Raw genomic sequence first — 19,895 nt, 5'->3', positions numbered from 1 at the left:
CAATGAGCTTTCTTAAATGACATCATTTTCTCTAGTTACATCTAATGAAAATACTGGATTTATCCACTTGCATAGGTGTGTCCTAGTGGGTTATTCACTAACTCAGTGGTTCTCAACAAGGGACAATTTGCTCCCCAAGGGACATTTGGCAATATCCAGAGACATTTTTCATTGTCACGAATGAGAGGAGAGGGGCTACTGGCATCTGATGAGTATTTAGCAGCCAGAGATGCTGGTAAAAATCCTACAATGTACAAGACAGCCCCTCCCAAAACAATCAACTAACCCAAAATATTGATGGCACAGCTGTTGAGAAATCCTCCACTAACTCCTTTGTTTTCTTACCAAGCAGCAATTCCCCATAGTTTACCTTATCTTTAACCCAAATAAACACTCAAATCATCAACCAAAATCAGAAGTGAACCTAAGGCAAAGAGGAGGAGTGAAGTATGCAGATGACCTCCAAGAACAACTGACATTCATTCACTCAACAAATGTAACAGGCACAGTCCTAGGCAGTGAGGATACCATGGCACTCAAGAAACACGAGATCTCTGCTTTCACATGGCTGGCATTCTAGCAATTCTCTAGTTGAAGAAATCTTCAAACTAAATTAAAAAACCTTCGATACTGACACATCCTGGAAAACTGATGTAGCTATGCACAAACAGTTCCCACTGATAGAGCATTCATTCTATTTCTGGAAATGTCTTTACTTTAATGAGCCAAAATAACCTTCCCTGTAGTTTTCACCCTCTGATCACAGTTCTGCTCTCTTGAGTCACAAAGCACAAATTCCCTGTTCCACAGGACAGCTCCGCACACATTTGAAGACAGCTGTCCTGCATCTCTGAATTTTGCCTCCTAAAGACTAAAACGATTCCACCAGTGCCTGACAGCTCTTCATGAGACACAGTACTTCAGACTGGAAGGAAATGAGTAAAAATACTAAGGTTTTGTAAGAATTTAGGCTATTAATTAGTAATTGCTAACTTTTCTTGAACAATTCTTCTCGAACCTACAATATTCATTCAAATAAGAAAGAATAAAACATTTACTAACTCCTGTGTACAAAGCAATATAGTTGACACTTTAGATGCATTATCACACTTAATCATCACAACAGTCCAATGAAGTAGATAATATTATCTTGACTAGACATGAAGAAATCAGGTTCAGAAAGGTTAAAGGAATTTTTCCAAGATCATATTCTTTTCCTAAGCCCATTCTCCTTTAACTATACCATGTTATCTGAAAATGGTGCCAGTTTTCACATTTTAATTCAATCACTGAGCTTCCATTATTTCCATGAACCAGTTTTACAACAAAGCTGAATCTTGGAGTGGTTAACACTTGCATAAAGAAGAAATTTGCTCTAATGAAAAAGCATTCTAACATGAAGTGCCTTTTAGTAAGAATATACATATTCTTGTCCTAGCTACACGACTCTCCATATAGATACACTGAATTCTGTTTGATTAACAAATTCTATTTAATACATGCTCTCACAAGTTGCTATCTATTAAGAAAACAATCTGATTAAGAAAGACAACATACATTTGAAATTTATATAGTATTAGCTATATTGGAATAACATACAATGCCAAAAATTCTTAAAACTCATTCATGGGAGACAGGCAATATAATAAAATGGCAGGGATTAATATTACAGACTAGATTTCTAGCACTGAACAGCCTCTTAACCTCTCTGGGCCTCTGTGTTCAAACCTAAAATCGGAGAAAATAATAGAACCTGTCTCACAGGGTTTTTGGAAAACTGTAAAAGGCTCTTAATTGATCTCCCTCCTTCCATTCTTCTCACCCCTTCCTTCTCACTCCACCTACTTCTATTCTCTACACAAGTCGCCGAATTGATTCTTTTAAGACAAAAATCAGATCATGCCACTCTACTGCTCAAAAACCTCCAATGGCCTTCATCATATATGAGGTGAAATCCAAAATCCAAACCCTTACCAGAGCCTCTAACATCGTAGCTGATCTAGTCCCAGGCTTCCTTGCTCACTTTGCACTTGTTCCCTCCACTCTGAATCTTCTTCCTTCAAATACCTGGATGGTTCACTCTCTCTCCTTCCATTCAAGTCTGCTTTAAATGTCACCTCCTCAGATAAGCCTTCCCTGATCATTCTCTATCTTTTTCCATAGAATTGATCACTAACGAATATTACATTACGCTTTTATTTATTTTTTTATTTCTATCTCTCCCACAAAAAAGTATGACCCATGAGAGCATGGTCTCTGTTTCACCACTGTATTTCCAGCTCCAAGCATGGTGTCTAGCACATTGTAGGTGCTCCACAGTCAATCAATGAATAAAGTGAAACAATGCAAGTAAAGAGCTTATTAGTACAATGCTTGGCAAAGAGAAAACAATCAATGTTAGCTATTATTACTACCAATATCTGTATTTCTATTATTTTTCATACATTCATGAAACAAACCACCACTGAACACTAACTTTGTGCCATGCATTGTACTGTTTGATTTTTTTAAATGTTGACATTGGGCTTTGGGAAGTTTTTGCAAACTAGCTAGAGAGCCAGTGGCATAAGATGGTAATTGCAATTCATAAAGTAATTAAGAGCCTCCAAAAGGCTTCTGGAATTCTACTCCTTACAGAATTTATGATTTTTCTTTTAACTTGATCTTTTTAGATCCCATTAGCCCAGGCAGAGTACCAGGTCATAGCAGTCAATCACAAAACGTTCACAGTGGGGCATTATAATTTCCTTTTTAAATATTTTTTTCAGGCTGTTGGTTTTTCTTAAAACCAAAAACCAAGACATACTCTGGCCATTAACAATTACAAAATAAATGAATTGCCAAGGCTACCCAGAGCTATTGAGTGTATTAACAATTCAAATGAAGTTACATGAGCGGCAGCTGAGGTGTAATAGAAAGAGTCCCTTCCCAGCTAAGTGTGACCTTATGCAAGCAACTTAGCTTCTCAGTGCTTCTGCTTCCTTATCTGCAAAGCAGAAAAAAAAATTTCTCTACCCTATAAAAATATTATGAAAAAGGAACAAAATATAGGAGGTGAGAATTCCAGGCACAAACAAAGCCACCCTAAATGTGTGCTCTCTCAGGTCATGGAATATAAACTCAGGCCATAGTGCAGTATCTACTCGAAATGCTTTATACTTTTGTGTAATGTCCACAATATCTGGCAAGCTTCAGTGAATGCTGGCCTTATGCTCAATTATATAGCGGATACATACCTAATTCCCTAACATTTAGATAAAAAAAGAATCAGAGAAACTGAGCGATTTGTCTAAGGCTTTGTGAGTCACTGATGAAGTGAAACTGATAACCATGCACTTTACAAAAGGGAATCAGCATTTCTCTAGACTTGAAAGACCCCTAACATTTTCATTATTCATATGACTTCCAAAAACTCGTCATTTTTCACTCGTTTGTTCATTCAGTCAACACATCTTGAAATTCAACTACATGCCACACACCATTCCAGGTGCTAGAGATGAAAAGAACAAGGCTTGGTCCCTGACCTACCCATAAAGGAATTCAAGAGCTTTTTAAAATAGCTAATCTTAAGGGTTATGGAAGCTCTGAGGAGGAAATCAATTATTTTAGGAAAGGCTTTATAGCAGTGCTGTCCAATAAAATTTTCTGCAATGATGAAAATGTTCTTTAACATGTGCTGTCCAATACAATAGCCACTAACCATATGTGGCTATTGAGCACTTAAAATATGGCTAATATGACTGAGAAACTGAATTTTAAATTTTAATTAATTTTAATAGCCACATGTAACTAGTGGTTACTGTATTAGCAGAGCTTTACAGGATAGGTAATATTTGAACTGAAGTCCTGAAAGAAGGGAGTAAGGGATTACTGGGGGTGGGGGACAGCACATTCTAGGCAATGGAAAGGGCACCAACTATGTGAAGGGCTGCGAGAACACCTGAATGTGTTCCAGGAAGGCTATCTGGGAAATGAGGAATGTGGAAAGGAGAAGAGAGAAATGAGGTTAAAAGGGTTCGATAGGGCCAAAATACGAATGCCCTCGAATGCCAGGCTAAGGAATTAAACTTTATGCAGCAGACAATGGGAAAACATCAAAGACTTTAAAGCCAGGGAATATATGACCACATCCATGCTCTAGAAAGACAATTGTTGACCATAAGATGAGTAATCTATGGAAGGAAGAGACCAGAGGTAGGAAGATGAGCTAGGTATGAGACCACTGCAGTACTCTAAGTTAGATGAGGAGGACTCCGACCACTGCCATCACAGTGAAAACAGAGATGAAAGAATGAATTCAAGAGACCTTTTGGAGATAAAATTAGTGGGATTTAGAGACCTATGAGATGTGGTAGACAAGAATAAATCAAAATAAAAACTAGTGAGGTACCAGCCTGGAAAACCAGATAATTAAGGCACTTCCCATATTGACTAAAGGGATCAAGAAAGTGTAAAGGCTCCTGCTCAAAGTTGTTTGTAAGAAAACAATCTAAATATCCATTAATAGCTTAAAAGTTACATAAATTATGAAATCATTTAAGACAGTATATATTTATTAAAATCATTTTTAAAGACTACATAATACCAAGGTAAAATGTTCATGATATGGTAAATGAAATAAGTAGGCTAAGCAACACACATAGCATTACCCCAATTTTGTTGTATATATTAGTAGAAATTTTTTTAATTGAAGGAATATGCCAAAAAGTCAACAGTGGCTTACTTAGATAGTGGGGTAATGGGCCATTATAATTTCTTTCTTGAACATTTTTTTTCTGATTGTCTAATTATACTAAAATAACTATAGAATATTCTTTATTTAAAAATAGACTTTCAGGGCCAGCCCAGTGGCATAGTGGTTAAGTTCACATGCTCCACTTCGGTGGCCCAGGGTTCAAGGATTCGGATCCCAGGCATGGACCTACACACGGCTCACCAAGCCATGCTGTGATGGCGTTCCACATCCAAAACAGAGGAAGATTGGCACAGATGTTAGCTCAGGGCTCATATTCCTCAAGCTAAAAAAAAAGGAAGACTGGCAACAGATGTTAGCTCAGGGCCAATCTTCCTCACCAAAAAGTAAAAAGTAAACTTTGGCTCTGTACCTTGAAGCACTGGGGCCTGTGGTAAATCTACTGAAGCCTGCGGCTGTGTCACAAACAGGGGGAGTCTGACATGACCAGACCCTAAGTCTACTGCAGGTTCATTACGGGAGACTAAATTCATAGCAAGTTGAAGATGGCAGTTTTTTTCCTTTGAAAAATTTACCACAATTACAAAGTACAAAATGGATTATTTCCCATTTATCTATAATGTCTTCTCATGTATGATTTATATCTATAAAGATGCAACTACAAGTGGGAGTTTGATATAAACCTATATTTTATTCTGTGTAGTCATGCAAAAAGACATTTATTCTACTCATACTCAATTTCAATTACTCAGGTTCACTTGATATAGAGCAGACACGATATGCTGAAGAAGCAGCTCAGCAAATACTAATCTTTTTTTTATATGGACATGCCAGTCCCTTTTTTGTGCTTAACAAAACCTGGCTTTCCAAGTTCTAAATTTAGATTTACAAGGAAATCCTGACCTGGTATAGATAAGCCTACTATAGAGGCATTTGGCTACGGCAAATCCTCCTACATCCTCGATGTGACTAAGATACAAATTAGATAAGCAATGGAATAACTTCCTTGACTAAAGAGAAAATGAACAGAACTTTTCAACTATAATTTTAATCACTTTATTTTACCATAAGATAGGTTGTATTTGTCTTAGAAAACCACATGTACATTAAAAAGAGAATGTTAACCTAAAATTCCTAGCCAAATGACAAACCTAATTCTGATCATTTTACAGAAGGAGAAAATAAAAGGCTGGAATTGAAAGCATTTTTCCATCTTAGATGTTTAGAAACCTGGCTTGATTTCCTTAACCAAAATTAGTTGTATATCTTATTTCTATGTTTTCTTCCATCTTAGATGTTTAGAAACCTGGCTTGATTTCCTTAACCAAAATTAGTTGTATATCTTATTTCTATGTTTTCTATTAAAACACACTGGTAGAAAAGCAGTCTTTTCTCTGGAACACTTGTAAATAAGCCCCAGGGCTAAGTAGTAGCAACCGGCTCATTCAAGAAATATAACGAAATTGACCGAGGTCAAACAGTGAGACAGCAGCAGATCTGGGACCAGGGCCAGACCTCTGGGTTGAAATCTAATGCTCCTCTCTGACAAGATTACAGTTCTTAAATTAAAATATATTTTCCCTGAGAGTTGAAACAGGGAATACATTTCAGGATACTAGCTAGTGACACTTGAGAAACATCAGCTGGCTCTCAAACCCAGAAACGGCCTTAGACATTTTGCCTAACTACAACATACTAACAGTGGCAGGAGTCACTAAAATAATCATTCCACAAGCAAAGAGAATTCAGAAACCTGCAACAGCAATTAGCCACCAGTATCTTACTATGTTTCTGTGATCTAATGTCCATTTCCATGGAAACAGAAAAAGAAGTGAGAAGCAGCCAAGAGAAGAGATGTCAGAACTTGTCAGGTTCAGTGGCTGGAGCTGAAAGCTGCAAATGCTATTTATTTATTTATTTTTTTTTTCACAAACAGCATCAGCTGACTTCTGGCACATAATCAATTCTCAACTTAGGCAACGTCAGCTTGCTTAAAGGAGCATAAATCTACAGAACCAGCTTAGGTTTTTGTTTTGTTTTTGAAGGCTTGGATTAAGGGGGAAAGAGATACAAATTAAAAGCAAATTGTTCAAAATTCTAAATTTCTAAAACATAGGAATACAACAGAATTGTTTCAAATTCCACAAAGTAAACAGAAGGATTTCTTAGCTGTGATGATGGAAAATGTAGGACCACCACAGAGCATTATGTAGAATGAATAGCAATAGGGTGGAGGCAGGGAAGAGACAGAAAGCAGAAGCAGCAGCATGTACAAAGGTCCTGAGACAAGAGAGTGTGGCCCTTTCAAGGCACTGCAAGCACACAAGAACTCTTAGTGTGGGGCAAGGGGTTATTACAAAAGGCTTTCCCAAAGGAGATGACATCTAAGCTAAGACCTGAAGGATGATATGGAGTTATAGAAGAGAGTATTCCAGGAAGAAGGAAGAGCATGAGGGAAGTCCTAGAGGCAAGAGAGAGCAAAATGAATCTATGAATAGCAAATAGTTTAGGACAGCTGGAGCAGAGAGTGGGAGTGGGGAGTGAGCTGTGACCAGATCAAGAAGGACCTTATTTCCCAAGTTACAGTTTGAACTTTTGCCAGAAAACTATAAGTTGTCACTAAAGAGTCTAAATCAGGAAGGTAGCATTATAAAATCCAGATTTAAGAAAGATTAGTTAGACTATCTCAGATTACACAGGATATAGATGTGGCGTCTGTAACAACTTTCCTAGGGGAAAGATAAGGGTGGACTGCACTGGGGGAGGGGTAGCAGCAGAGATAGGAGAATAGGACACAATCAATATGAGCAATTGGAGAAGAAGAAGGATGAGTCAAGGATGACACCCAAGATTTTGGCCTGAACAGCTACATGGATGATAGTGCCAATCATTGAGTCTCTGTCAAAGCAAAGAAGGAGGGGTTTTAGGTGTGTGTGGGACAGTGATGAGTTCTAATCTGGACTTCATGACTTTTAGGTATCCAAGGGATAGTCAAGCAGAGCTATCCAATAGGAAGTTGCACATGTGATGGGTGTATCTACCACTCAGGAGAGATATCTGGGATGAACATACGTGTCTGGGCTTCAGGACAGGATGACATGGCCAAGAGAAAGCACGAGATCAGAGGCGATTCCAAGAGAGGAAGCGTAAAGGCTTTAGACTGTTCAAATGTTGGCTGCACCATTTACTAATTACATGACCTAGGATTATTTAGTCTCTAAGGCTATAAAATTGGGAGGATTATACCTGTGTTGAGGACTAATATTTTTAAAAAATGAGTGGAGGAAAAGGAAACTATAAAGTAGAATGAGAAAGAGAAGATAAAAAGTAGATACCACAGGATAATGTAGCATTATGGAAACTAATGGAAAAGAGAATTTCAAAATTAAGGTCAATATATCAATAATAATAATAATACCTGTGTTAGGAAAGAAATGAAAGGTATGAAAAGGCAGAAAGAGTGAGATAGTCAAGGAACCCAAGGTGCAGTGGCCACAGTAAGAAGGCTGAAAGGATGAAAATCTGTGGTAAGACAGTAAAATGACTACTCCCAGGGGACAAGATTGAGGGTGTACCATGAGGATGGATGGCTAAAATAGAATGAAGGTTGAGGGCACTCATGTTAAGAAGATGAAGAAATTAAAAGGCTAGGATGTTAACTGGATTGTCTACATGGACTCTGAAGTCCTCCAAGATGGTGGCTAGAAGTGAAGTGAAAACGAAATGTCAATGTCTTTAACAAACGAAAAAAAGGTGACCAAAGAAGAGAGGGAGAAGATGATCATACTTTTAATAACCATGACATCAAAAAGAGTATAAGTACGGAGTACTGAAGCAGATGCAGAACCAGTCCCAGCAGCCTCTCTGGCTGGAAAACTCTACAACCCAGACCAATTATACTTTCAAGGAATTTCCATTCTGAATTACAATGCCTAAAAATTCTCAATAACAGTATTTCCAACATATTAAGGTTAATAACCAAATTTAGCTTTGGACATACATTCATTCTGGAATCAGTATTATTCACATTATATCTGTAGAGTAAAGAATTTAACCGTGTTCAAAAAGGCCCCAGAAAACCGGCCCTTGACTTCGGCCGCTGGGAAGTAATCTCTAAGGTCTTTCCCTGGGGCCATGGGCTGGCCAGATAGTAACAACATGATATAGGCTGGGGGCTTTGGGTCATGCTCAGAGGGGCTGGAGACTAGACACTGAGATCAGTCACATGGACAATCAATCACGACCATGTCACAAAATCCCAATAAAAACTCTGAATACCAAGGCTCAGGTGAGCTTCCTTATGTGGCAAGACTCCATCCATAGTGTCAAACATCAATGCCAGGAAAGTAATGTCTCCTGATTCCATGGGGAGAAGCAATGGAAGCTCCACGTTTGGTAATTCCCCAGACACTGCCCTATGTGGTTCTCCCCTTGGCTGATTTTAATCTGTTTCTTTTCCCTATAATAAACCATACCCATGAGTATATTAGCTTTCAGTGAGTTTTCTGAGTCCTTCTAGCAAATTATTGAATCTCTGGGTGGTCTTGGGAACCCTTGAATTTGCAACTGGTATCGGAAGTGAGGGTAATCTTGTGGGGACTATGCCCTCTTAAATTCACATTTGATCTAAACTCTTCACAATATCTGTTCTCCCTAAATCAATTTGTTCACAAGGAAAAAAAAATGATTTGAGGGGCTGGCCTGGTGACACAGTGGTTAAGTTCACACGTTCCGCTTCTCAGTGGCCTGGGCTTCACCAGTGCAGACATGGCACCACTTGGCAAAAGCCATGCTGTGGTAGGCATCTCACGTATAAAGCAGAGGAAGATGGGCATGGATGTTAGCTCAGGGCCAGTCTTCCTCAGCAAAAAGAGGAGGATTGGCAGTAGTTAGCTCAGGGCTAATCTTCCTCAAAAAAAAAAAATTTGAAAAGAACTCAATACCTGAGGTTAGTTGAAATTGTCACTGAACAGTAACTAGTCTACTGAACCACTAATGGGCTATTACCCATGACTAATGGTCATCTACTCCCAGAAATTCCTCTGAGCAGTGAAGATATCCCAACAGCTAACCACGAAGAAAAGTACTATTGAGTTTTAATCTGGATATCATAGACCCTCACTATATTACTGAGACAGAAAGCCATTTCCCTTTACTGAATTACAGCTTGTTATAGGTAACTGGGAAATGCCACCATACCTCAGTGAAGTGTGATCAAGTCCAAATAATGCATACCTGTAACAATTTAAATTCAATTTTTTAATTTGCAAAAAAAAGCATTTTATTGCTACCACAGTTTATAAATGAATTATATTACTGCAGGTACTGCCATCATAATATAGAAGGGTTTGTCAAACTTCTCATTGCCAAATACTGCTAAAAAGACTTGATAACTTGCCCCTACATAAAAACTGTACCAAAATAACACATTATCTATATTAACAAAAAATGCACTTGAGGTGAAATGAAAAAGGGGCATTTAAATAATGAATGTCAAAGTAAAGGGATTTACAAAGAAATCCTCTCAGATATGCCTTATAATGTACCAAGTATGAAATACAAAATCTGCAGCCAAATGACAAAGCAAAAGTCTTAATATACTAATATCAATTAGCATTTCAGAAATGATATTAAAGAGTATGCTCCCACTCTTTTAAATGGAAACTTAAACCTTTTAAAACTTCAGGTGTACAGTTTAGTTAAAAGCTCAGCCTAGGGAATAAGAGAGTTTACTTGTGGGACCCTGCCCAACTCATTTAATTCTTTATGCCTGTTTTCCTCAGTTACAAAATAAGAATAATAACAGTACCTATTATAAAGAATTGCATGGGACAGGTGAGAGGGGGCAGGACCAAGATGGCGGAGTGAGTGGTCTTCTTTGTCTCTCCCCCGTCAAATCTACAACTAATTGGACATTCACCGATTAACAAAGGATATCCAGATAGCATCTCAAGATGACTAAAAGTCTCGTGCTACTACACATCGGAAGGCAGACAGACGTCCCCCCAAGAGGAGGTGGAAATAGGTGAAAACTCTCTGACCCCAGACCCCCGGACAGCCTAGTTCCTGCAGGAGGCTCTCTTCCAGCAGACTCCCCCATAGCATCGTCACACACCAATGGCAGCAGTATGCACTCACCAGCGGAACAACAGTGGAAACAGGTGACAACAGCCCTACCCAAGCCCCCCGCGATCACACCCTAAGCCAAGGGGGAATTCCCCAGGGTCCCGCACCCACCGGCAGGGAAGGCCTCCACTCGCCATTAGCAGGGAGGCCCTGCCCAGAAGCCAGAACAAAGAGAAGCTCCTGGCGGGCCCAGCATGGCACCAGACCGCAAGCTGCTGCTGGACTCACGGTCTCCGGCGCATGGCTCGGTGCAGGGGTGCCCGGACTTCCCATAGACATGCTTGGGGACACGGTGGGAGCTCCAGTGCCTGGCTCTGCAGCGCAGGGGAAGGCTCCGGGGTCCCACATCTCCCCGGCAGGGAAAGCCTCTGCTCGCCATTAGCAGGGAGGCCACACCCAGAATCCAGGACAAAGGGAAGCTCCCGGTGGGCAGATTGCCCAGGGCAGCTCCAGACCGCAAGCTGCCGCTGGGCTCACAGTCTCTGGCGCATGGGTCGATGCAGGGGGTGCCCAGACTTCCCGTGGATGCGCTTGGGGACTGGGTGGAGCTCCAACAGCCAGCTCTGTGGCCCGGGGGGTTGGTCCAGAGTCCCGCACCCCCCCAGCAGGGAGGGCCTCTGCTCGCCATTGGCAGGGAGGCCCCGCCCAGCATTCGGAACACCAGGAAGCTCCCTAGAGCAGAATTCCCCACAAGGCAGCAGCTTACAAGCCACCACCAGGCCCACGGACTCTGGCCATGTCCCAGATGAGGCGAGGGCCTCCCAGAGATCCCGTGAGAGTGGAGTGGGGCAGAGTAGAGCTCTGGTGAAACGGCTACGTAGCCCGGGGGGAACTCCAGGTTCTTACAGCAGCCTCAGCGAAAGCCTCTGCACAGCACTAGTGGAGAGGTCCTGACTGGCAATCGCAAGGCGGAAAGGCCCTGGGGCAAAAGTAGCACAGCTAGGTGAGCTAACGACAGACTGCAGAAGATACCCATAGCTCTGCTGGGACCTATAGTGGACAAGTGTGATCTGGTGGGCTCTGTTAGGGACAAATCAGCGATTATAGGTGATCCTGCTCCTGGCTGATGGGAAAGCCCACAACACTGCTGCAGACCACAAGGAGGGAGCGCATCTAAGTGGGCTGCAGCAGTAGGCACCAGCAGCCTGAGGCCCCCTTGCAATTGCCCCCACAACTGACAAGGGACCCCACAGGACCACTGTGACTACGAGGAGGGGTCCAGGCCCAGTCAGTAACAGCTGACAGGGTTCCTGGTTGGGACAGTCTAAACAGCTGCCCCCCCCCACACACACCAGTCGCAACAAGTGGAAGCAGCAACTAAACTCTATCTCTATGTGGAGGCACAAATCCACGACATCACGCAGTAGGAAAAAATATATCAAATCTCCAGAACAGAAGGAAAATGATAAGCACCCAGAAAACAATCCCAAAGACAATGAAATCTATAACCCAAATGACAATGATTTCAAAACTGCCATTATGAAAAAACTCAAAGAGCTAAAAGAGAATTCAGATAGACAAGTCAATGAGTTCAGGAGCTATGTCACAAAAGAGCTTGACACTATAAAGAAGAACCAATTAGAAATACTGGAGATGAAGAACACAATGGAGGAGATTAAGAAAAATCTGGACTCTCTGAACAGTAGGGTCGATAATATGGAGGACAGAATTAGCAATTTGGAGGATAGGAACATAGAAATGCTGCAGACAGAGGAGGAGAGAGAACTAAGACTAAAAAGAAATGAAGAAACTCTCCAAGAATTATCCAACTCAATTAGGAGATGCAACATAAGGATTATAGGTATGCCAGAGGGAGAAGAGAGGGAGAAGGGGGCAGAAGGCCTGTTCAAAGAAATAATAGCTGAGAACTTTCCAAACTTGGGAAGAGAGATGGAACTTCATGTGACAGAAGCCAATAGATCTCCAAACTTTATTAACACAAGAAGACCAACCCCAAGGCATATAGTAGTGAAACTAGCAAAAGTCAACAACAAAGAGAAAATACTAAGGGCAGCCAGGCAAAAGAAAATAACTTACAAAGGAAACCCCATAAGGCTATCAGCAGATTTCTCAAGAGAGACCTTACAGGCTAGAAGAGATTGGAATGAAATATTCAAAACTCTGAAGGACAAAAACCTGCAGCCAAGAATACTCTACCCAGCGAAAATATCCTTCAAATACGATGGAGAAATAAAAACGTTCCCAGATAAACAAAAGTTAAAGGAGTTCATCACCACAAAACCTCCTCTTCAAGAATTGCTCAGGAAGAAACTCATTCCTGAAAAATCAAAAAAAGGAAAGGGGTTACAAAATCCAGAACAAAGGAGATAAGCAGAAGGACAATAACACAAAATAACAGCTCTCCATCAGGACAAAATGCAAAAGAACCAGAAAACAAGTGATAAAATTGCAACAGTAGGCACCCACGTTTCAATAATCACACTAAACGTGAATGGATTGAACTCTCCAATCAAAAGGCACAGAGTGGCAGGACGGATCAAAGAACAAGATCCAACAATATGCTGCCTCCAGGAAACAAACCTCAGCCCCAAAGACAAACACAGACTCAGAGTAAAGGGATGGAAGACAATACTCCAAGCCAATAATGAACAAAAGAAAGCAGGTGTTGCCATACTTATATCAGACAAAGTAGACTTCAAAGCAAAACAGATAAAGAAAGACAAAGAGGGGCAGTATATAATGATAAAAGGGACGCTCCAACAAGATGACATAACAGTTATAAATACATACGCACCTAACACAGGAGCACCAAAATTCGTAAAGAAACTATTAACAAAACTAAAAGGAGACATCAACAGCAATACAATAATGGTAGGGGACCTCAACACCCCATTAACACCAATGGACAGATCATCCAGACAGAAAATCAACAAGGAAATTATAGAATTACATGAAAAATTAGAGCAGATGAACCTAATAGATATATATAGGACACTTCATCCAAAAACAGCAGGTTACACATTCTTCTCAAGCGCGCATGGAACATTCTCAAGGATAGACCATATCTTGGGAAACAAAGTAAGCATCAATAAGTTCAACAGGGCTGAAATAATATCAAGCATCTTTTCTGATCACAATGCTATGAAACTAGAAATCAACTACAAGAATAAAGCTGGGAAAGGGCCAAAAATGTGGAGACTAAACAACATGCTACTGAACAAACAATGGATTATTGAAGAAATTAAAGAAGAAATCAAATATTATCTGGAGACAAATGAAAATGAAAACACACCATACCAAATTATTTGGGACGCAGCAAAGGCAGTCCTAAGAGGGGAATTCATTGCAATACAGGCTCACCTCAATAAGCAAGAAAAATCTTATATAAACAACCTCAAACGACACCTAATGGAATTAGAAAAAGAAGAACAAACAAAGCCCAAAGACAGTACAAGGAGGGAAATAATAAAAATTAGAGCAGAAATAAATGATATTGAAACAAAAAAGACAGTAGAAAGAATCAATGAAACAAAGAGTTGGTTCTTCAAAAAAATTAACAAAATCGACAAACCCTTAGCCAGACTCACTAGAAAAAAAAGAGAGAAGTCTCAAATAAATAAAATTAGAAACGAGAGAGGAGAAATCACAACAGATACCGAAGAAATACAAAGGATCATAAGAGAATACTATGAAAAACTATATGCCAACAAATTGAACAACCTAGAAGAAATGGATAAATTCCTAGAATCATACAACCTACCCAAACTGAATCAGGAAGAAATAGAGAATCTGAATAGACCAATCACAAGTAAAGAAATAGAAACAGTAATCAAAAACCTCCCCAAAAATAAGAGTCCAGGACCAGACGGCTTCTCTGGAGAATTCTACCAAACATTCAAAGAAGATTTAATATCTATCCTTCTCAAACTGTTCCAGAAAATAGAGGAAGATGGAGCACTCCCTAATACATTCTATGAAGCCAACATCACCCTGATCCCCAAACCTGACAAGGATAACACAAAGAAGGAAAACTACAGGCCAATATCACTGATGAACATAGATGCAAAAATCCTCAACAAAATTTTGGCAAACCGAATACAACAATATATCAAAAAGATTATACACTATGATCAAGTGGGATTTAGACCAGGGACACAGGGATGGTTCAACATCTGCAAGTCAATCAACATGATTCACTACATTAACAAAATGAGAAAGAAAAACTACATGATTATCTCAATAGATGCCGAGAAAGCATTCAACAAGATCCGACATCCATTTATGATAAAAACCCTCAATAAAATAGGTATAGAAGGAAAGTACCTCAACATAATAAAGGCCATATATGACAAACCCACAGCCAACATCATACTCAACGGACAAAAACTGAAACCCATCCCTCTCAGAACAGGAACAAGACAAGGGTGCCCACTTTTACCACTCTTATTCAACAAAGTACTGGAGGTGTTGGCCAGAGCTATTCGGCAGGAAAAAGAAATAAAAGGAATCCAAATAGGCAACGAAGAAGTAAAACTCTCGCTGTTTGCAGATGACATGATCTTATATATAGAAAAACCCCAAAGAATCCATAGGAAAACTATTGAAACAATCAACAACTACAGCAAAGTTGCAGGGTATAAAATCAACATACATAAATCAGTAGCATTTCTATATGCTAACACTGAACTAACAGAAAAAGATCTCAAGAACTCAATCCCATTCATGATCGCAACAAAAAGAATAAAATACCTTGGGATAAAGGTATTTAACTAAGGAAGTGAAAGATCTATACAACGAAAACTACAAGACCTTCTTGAAAGAAATCGACGATGACATAAAGAGATGGAAAGACATTCCATGCACATGGATTGGAAGAATAAACATAGTTAAAATGTCCATACTACCTAAAGCAATCTACAGATTCAACACTATCCCAATCAGAATTCCAATGTCATTCTTTACAGAAATTGAACAAAGAATCCAAAAATTCATATGGGGCAACAAAAGACCCCAAATTGCTAAAGCAATCCTGAGAAAGAAGAACAAAGCTGGAGGCATCACAATCCCTGACTTCAAAACATACTACAAAGCCACAGTAATCAAATCAGCATGGTACTGGTACAAAAACAGATGCACAGATCAATGGAACAGAATTGAAAGCCCAGAGATAAAACCACACATCTATGGACAGCTAATCTTTGACAAAGGAGCTGAGGGCCTACAATGGAGGAAACAAAGTCTCTTCAACAAATGGTGCTGGGAAAACTGGACAGCCACATGTAAAAGAACGAAAATCAACCATTCTTTTTCACCATTTACTAAAATAAACTCAAAATGGATCAAAGACCTAAAGATTAGGCCTGAAACAATAAGTCTTCTAGAAGAGAATATCGGCAGCACACTCTTTGACATCAGCTTCAAAAGAATCTTTTCGGACACCATAACCCCTCACATGAGGGAAACAATAGAAAGAATAAACAAATGGGACTTCATCAGGCTAAAGAGCTTCTTCAAGGCAAGGGAAAACAGTATTAAAACAAAAAAAATAGCCCAGTAATTGGGAAAAAATATTCAAAAGTTATTTATCCGACAAAGGGTTAATCTCCATAATATACAAAGAACCCACACAACTCAACAATAAAAAATCAAATAACCCAATTACAAAGTGGGCAGGGGACATGAACAGACATTTCTCCAAAGAAGATATACAGATGGCCAATAGACACACGAAAAGATGCTCATCATCACTAATCATCAGGGAAATGCAAATCAAAACTACACTAAGATATCACCTTACACCTGTTAGAATGGCAAAAACATCCAAAACCAAGAGTGGTAAATGTTGGAGAGGCTGTGGAGAAAAGGGAACCCTCATACACTGTTGGTGGGAATGCAAACTGGTGCAGCCACTATGGAAAACAGTATGGAGATTCCTCAAAAAGTTAAGAATAGTAATACATTATGACCCAGCCATCCCACTATTGGGTATCTATCCTAAGAACCTGAAATCAGCAATTCCAGAAGTTCCATGCACCCCTATCTTCATTGCAGCATTATTCACAATAGCCAAGTCATGGAACCAACCTAAGTGCCCAGCAACTGATGATTGGATAAAGAAGTTGTGGTATATATATACAATGGAATACTACTCAGCCATAAAAAAGGACAAAGTCGTCCCATTCACAACTACAGGGACAGACCTTGAGAGTATTATGTTGAGTGAAATAAGCCAGACAGAGAAAGACGAACTCTGTATGACTCCACTCATAGGTGGTAGTTAACATATGGACAAAGAGAAGTGATCGGTGGTTGCCAGGGCAAAGGCGGGTGGGGGGAGGGCACTAGGGGTGAAGTGGTGTACCTACAACATGACTAATAACGATGTATAACTGCAATTTCACAAGGATGTTAACTTTTACAACCTTAATAAAAAAAAAAAGAATTGCATGGATTAAATGAGATAATACAGGTAAACAGTATAAGGCTTAATAGAGTTAATACTCAATAATAGGTAGCTGTTTTAGTAGTATAGAATTGTCTAAGGATAACATATTAATTCAACCTATTTAATCTGATGTCTTCTACATTCAGGTAACTAATACACCAGACTTAGACTCTACTAAAATAAACTAATTATAAAGGTCTAACATATTTGTTTTTATGGACATATGTACAGGCTTGGAATAAATACAAAAAAGAAACACAAGAAAAAAAAGGACGTTTTAATTCACCATGAATCATTTCTTTTGGTGGACTTTTTATTAACATAAAATTAACTAATATTACATAAAACAAGTATTAAACACACACAAACACCTACGAATGTAAATTAGTATAGCATTATTTTCCAACTATAAACGATCACATAGCATTAACAATTTTTTTAAAAATCAATAAGTAAAAGTGCACAGGAAATAAAAGAATCTACAGGAGTAGGTTTCATGCTTTCTTTCTCTAAACTCTAACCATTGAAAGAATGAATAAAGTCAGAGTGTAGGTTGCTTTAAAAAGCAATAGGGAGACACTGATAGTCTCCGAAATGACAGACGTCACAGGAGTTACATGTTGGGAAGAATAATCTAGCAGTCTCTGTGTGAGTAACAAGGGGGAAAATTAAGTTAGTGACGGGGGTATGAAAGAGGATGAACAGGTTGCCAAAACTGCCACCAGCAGTTTAAAACCATCTTTTAACAATAAAATACCTGACCAAAATGAATAACATGGAATCACTCTGCAGTGATTGTGAAAAAAGTGAAAATACAATTCAGTTAAAGTAATCACAATAAAAATAATTACTGTATCTCATCAAATAGAAAACACCACAGGTTATAAGATACATCATTATTTTATACACCACCAAAGAGAAAAAAATTTTAATAATTAAATAGACATGATGCCAAGATGTTATTAATCGTAAAATATACTCCAATTCCAGAGATAGGAAAATTTGAAATATATGGATCTTAAAATTAACTAAATATAGTATCTGCCTAAATAATAAAAAGGGATCAGGGATCACAATCCTATGAAATCCCCAGTAATAGCCATAATTCTTCCCCATTGCCTGCTTGGGATCTGTTCAAATCTTGGAACTTGAACAGCTCCAGCAGCTTCTCACATCTGCTCTGACCCACGATTCCCCATCCGCACCCGAGGAGATAGGGTAAGCCCTCACCCATCTGACTGGGGCCAGCTCTGAGAAGCTCTCGCAAGGGCCCAGTAAGTAATCTTATGTGACCTTTATTAAGACTCCTTAATTATGACCACAGAAGACAAGGCCCTACCTTTTATAATTACTCTCATCCTAGACTCTGTTCAAAACATTGTAAGTTATTCTTTAAAGTCCATAAAGTGAACAACACAAAGGAGTGAAAAGTTAGGAATTCTTCTGAAGTATTCAAGGTAGAAATGGAATATTACAAGGGCTTGGTAATGAGCCTCCTTTTAATTTATTCATTTAGTAAGGCAAATTATTTCAGCCTGACTAGTTTTTGCTGCTAATGAATTGTGTCTGACATCATTCTATCCCCTTTGACCAATATATTTCTCTGGCTTGGCACATTTTTCTATTAGTGCTTCCTTTTGCACTAATTTTGATTGCTGACTTCAAGTGAATGAAACAGTGCATTTTATCAATTCTCTTTATAATCAAGGCAGCATTCTGCATGCTTCCCACTTTTGTCAGAGGTACAGTTAGAGCCCGTCCTTACAGGAACTGACTGTCCCAGGACCTCTACTGCCTCCCCCTCGTAGAAACTTCTCCCTGGTAGACACACAAAGAAGGAAATGGGAAGAGTTTCCCTGCGTCATCAGACACAAAAGAATACTTAAGCATCTTTGTTTTATCAGTGAGACACTGGCCAAGTTAAATTACAACAATGACTTCAATTTCCTCCTACCTGTCTCTCCTTTCTCTTTCTTGCTACTTCCTTTCTTGCTCTCTTTCCAGATTCAGGCCTGGAGTTAAACCAGATGCTCTGTTTTTCTCTAATTGTCCTTACTTCTTTATTTGGATACCAGAAAAATCGTAAATGAAATCTGTTGTTTCACTCCATTTGGATCGAACAGCCAAACTGTGCCCTCCCCCGATTCTGTGTTCTGAAAGTAAGAATTCTGATTCTCAATGTTCACTGCTGAGAATGAAAATTAATGTGAAGGGACAAAAACAGGACAAGGTCCCACCCCTCTCCTTAGGAAGCACTTGAGCCAATGACAGGGAAGTAAAACTGGCAACCTGAGCCCACAGCGTCAATCATTCCTAGAGCGTGGGTTAGCCTACAAATGGGCTGTAACATGTTTTTCACTCAGATGAAAAGATCCATCCAAAGTAAACAAAGGCTTTGAACTGGGAAGAAAGGCGAAGGTCAGAGATGAGAAACCTAATACTGTACTGAAAAGTTCTAGGGAAGAAGGACATGTAACTAGATAGGTGAAGAAGCCTAATCTTGCCAAAGGGGAGATCCAGGGTGAAGAAATAGCTAATGATACACCAAACGGGAGAAGGGGAGGTGACATGCTAGTTCCTGCATCTAGGACGGAGCAAGAAGTGACTGAAAGGCCTAAAACCTCAGGAAGGAATTCATGGCCAAGAATAGTAAAATACCTTCATCTTACA

The 19,895-nt window shown here is 39.4% G+C and overlaps 1 protein-coding gene across 7 annotated transcripts in view; it reads right to left on the bottom strand.

The window, feature by feature from the left end:
• NUBPL (NUBP iron-sulfur cluster assembly factor, mitochondrial) overlaps positions 1–19,895 on the bottom strand; it is a 252,602-nt gene that overhangs the window by 126,821 nt on the left and 105,886 nt on the right. Inside the window, exon 1 of one of the 7 annotated variants that reach the window (XM_070504212.1) lies at positions 19,180–19,433. The exons of 5 other annotated variants lie outside the window; for them this stretch is intronic. The gene's annotated coding sequence lies outside the window, so the exon portion shown is untranslated. Of the gene's footprint in view, positions 1–6,477; positions 6,592–19,179; positions 19,434–19,895 lie in introns of those variants that run through there. One more of the 7 variants, XM_070504211.1, reaches the window with a different exon arrangement.

The sequence above is a fragment of the Equus asinus genome, chromosome 2 (assembly GCF_041296235.1).
Source record: "Equus asinus isolate D_3611 breed Donkey chromosome 2, EquAss-T2T_v2, whole genome shotgun sequence".
Classification (NCBI taxonomy): Eukaryota; Metazoa; Chordata; class Mammalia; order Perissodactyla; family Equidae; genus Equus; species Equus asinus.
Note: the sequence above shows the minus strand (reverse complement) of the source record. Positions and strands in the feature narration are given on the sequence as shown.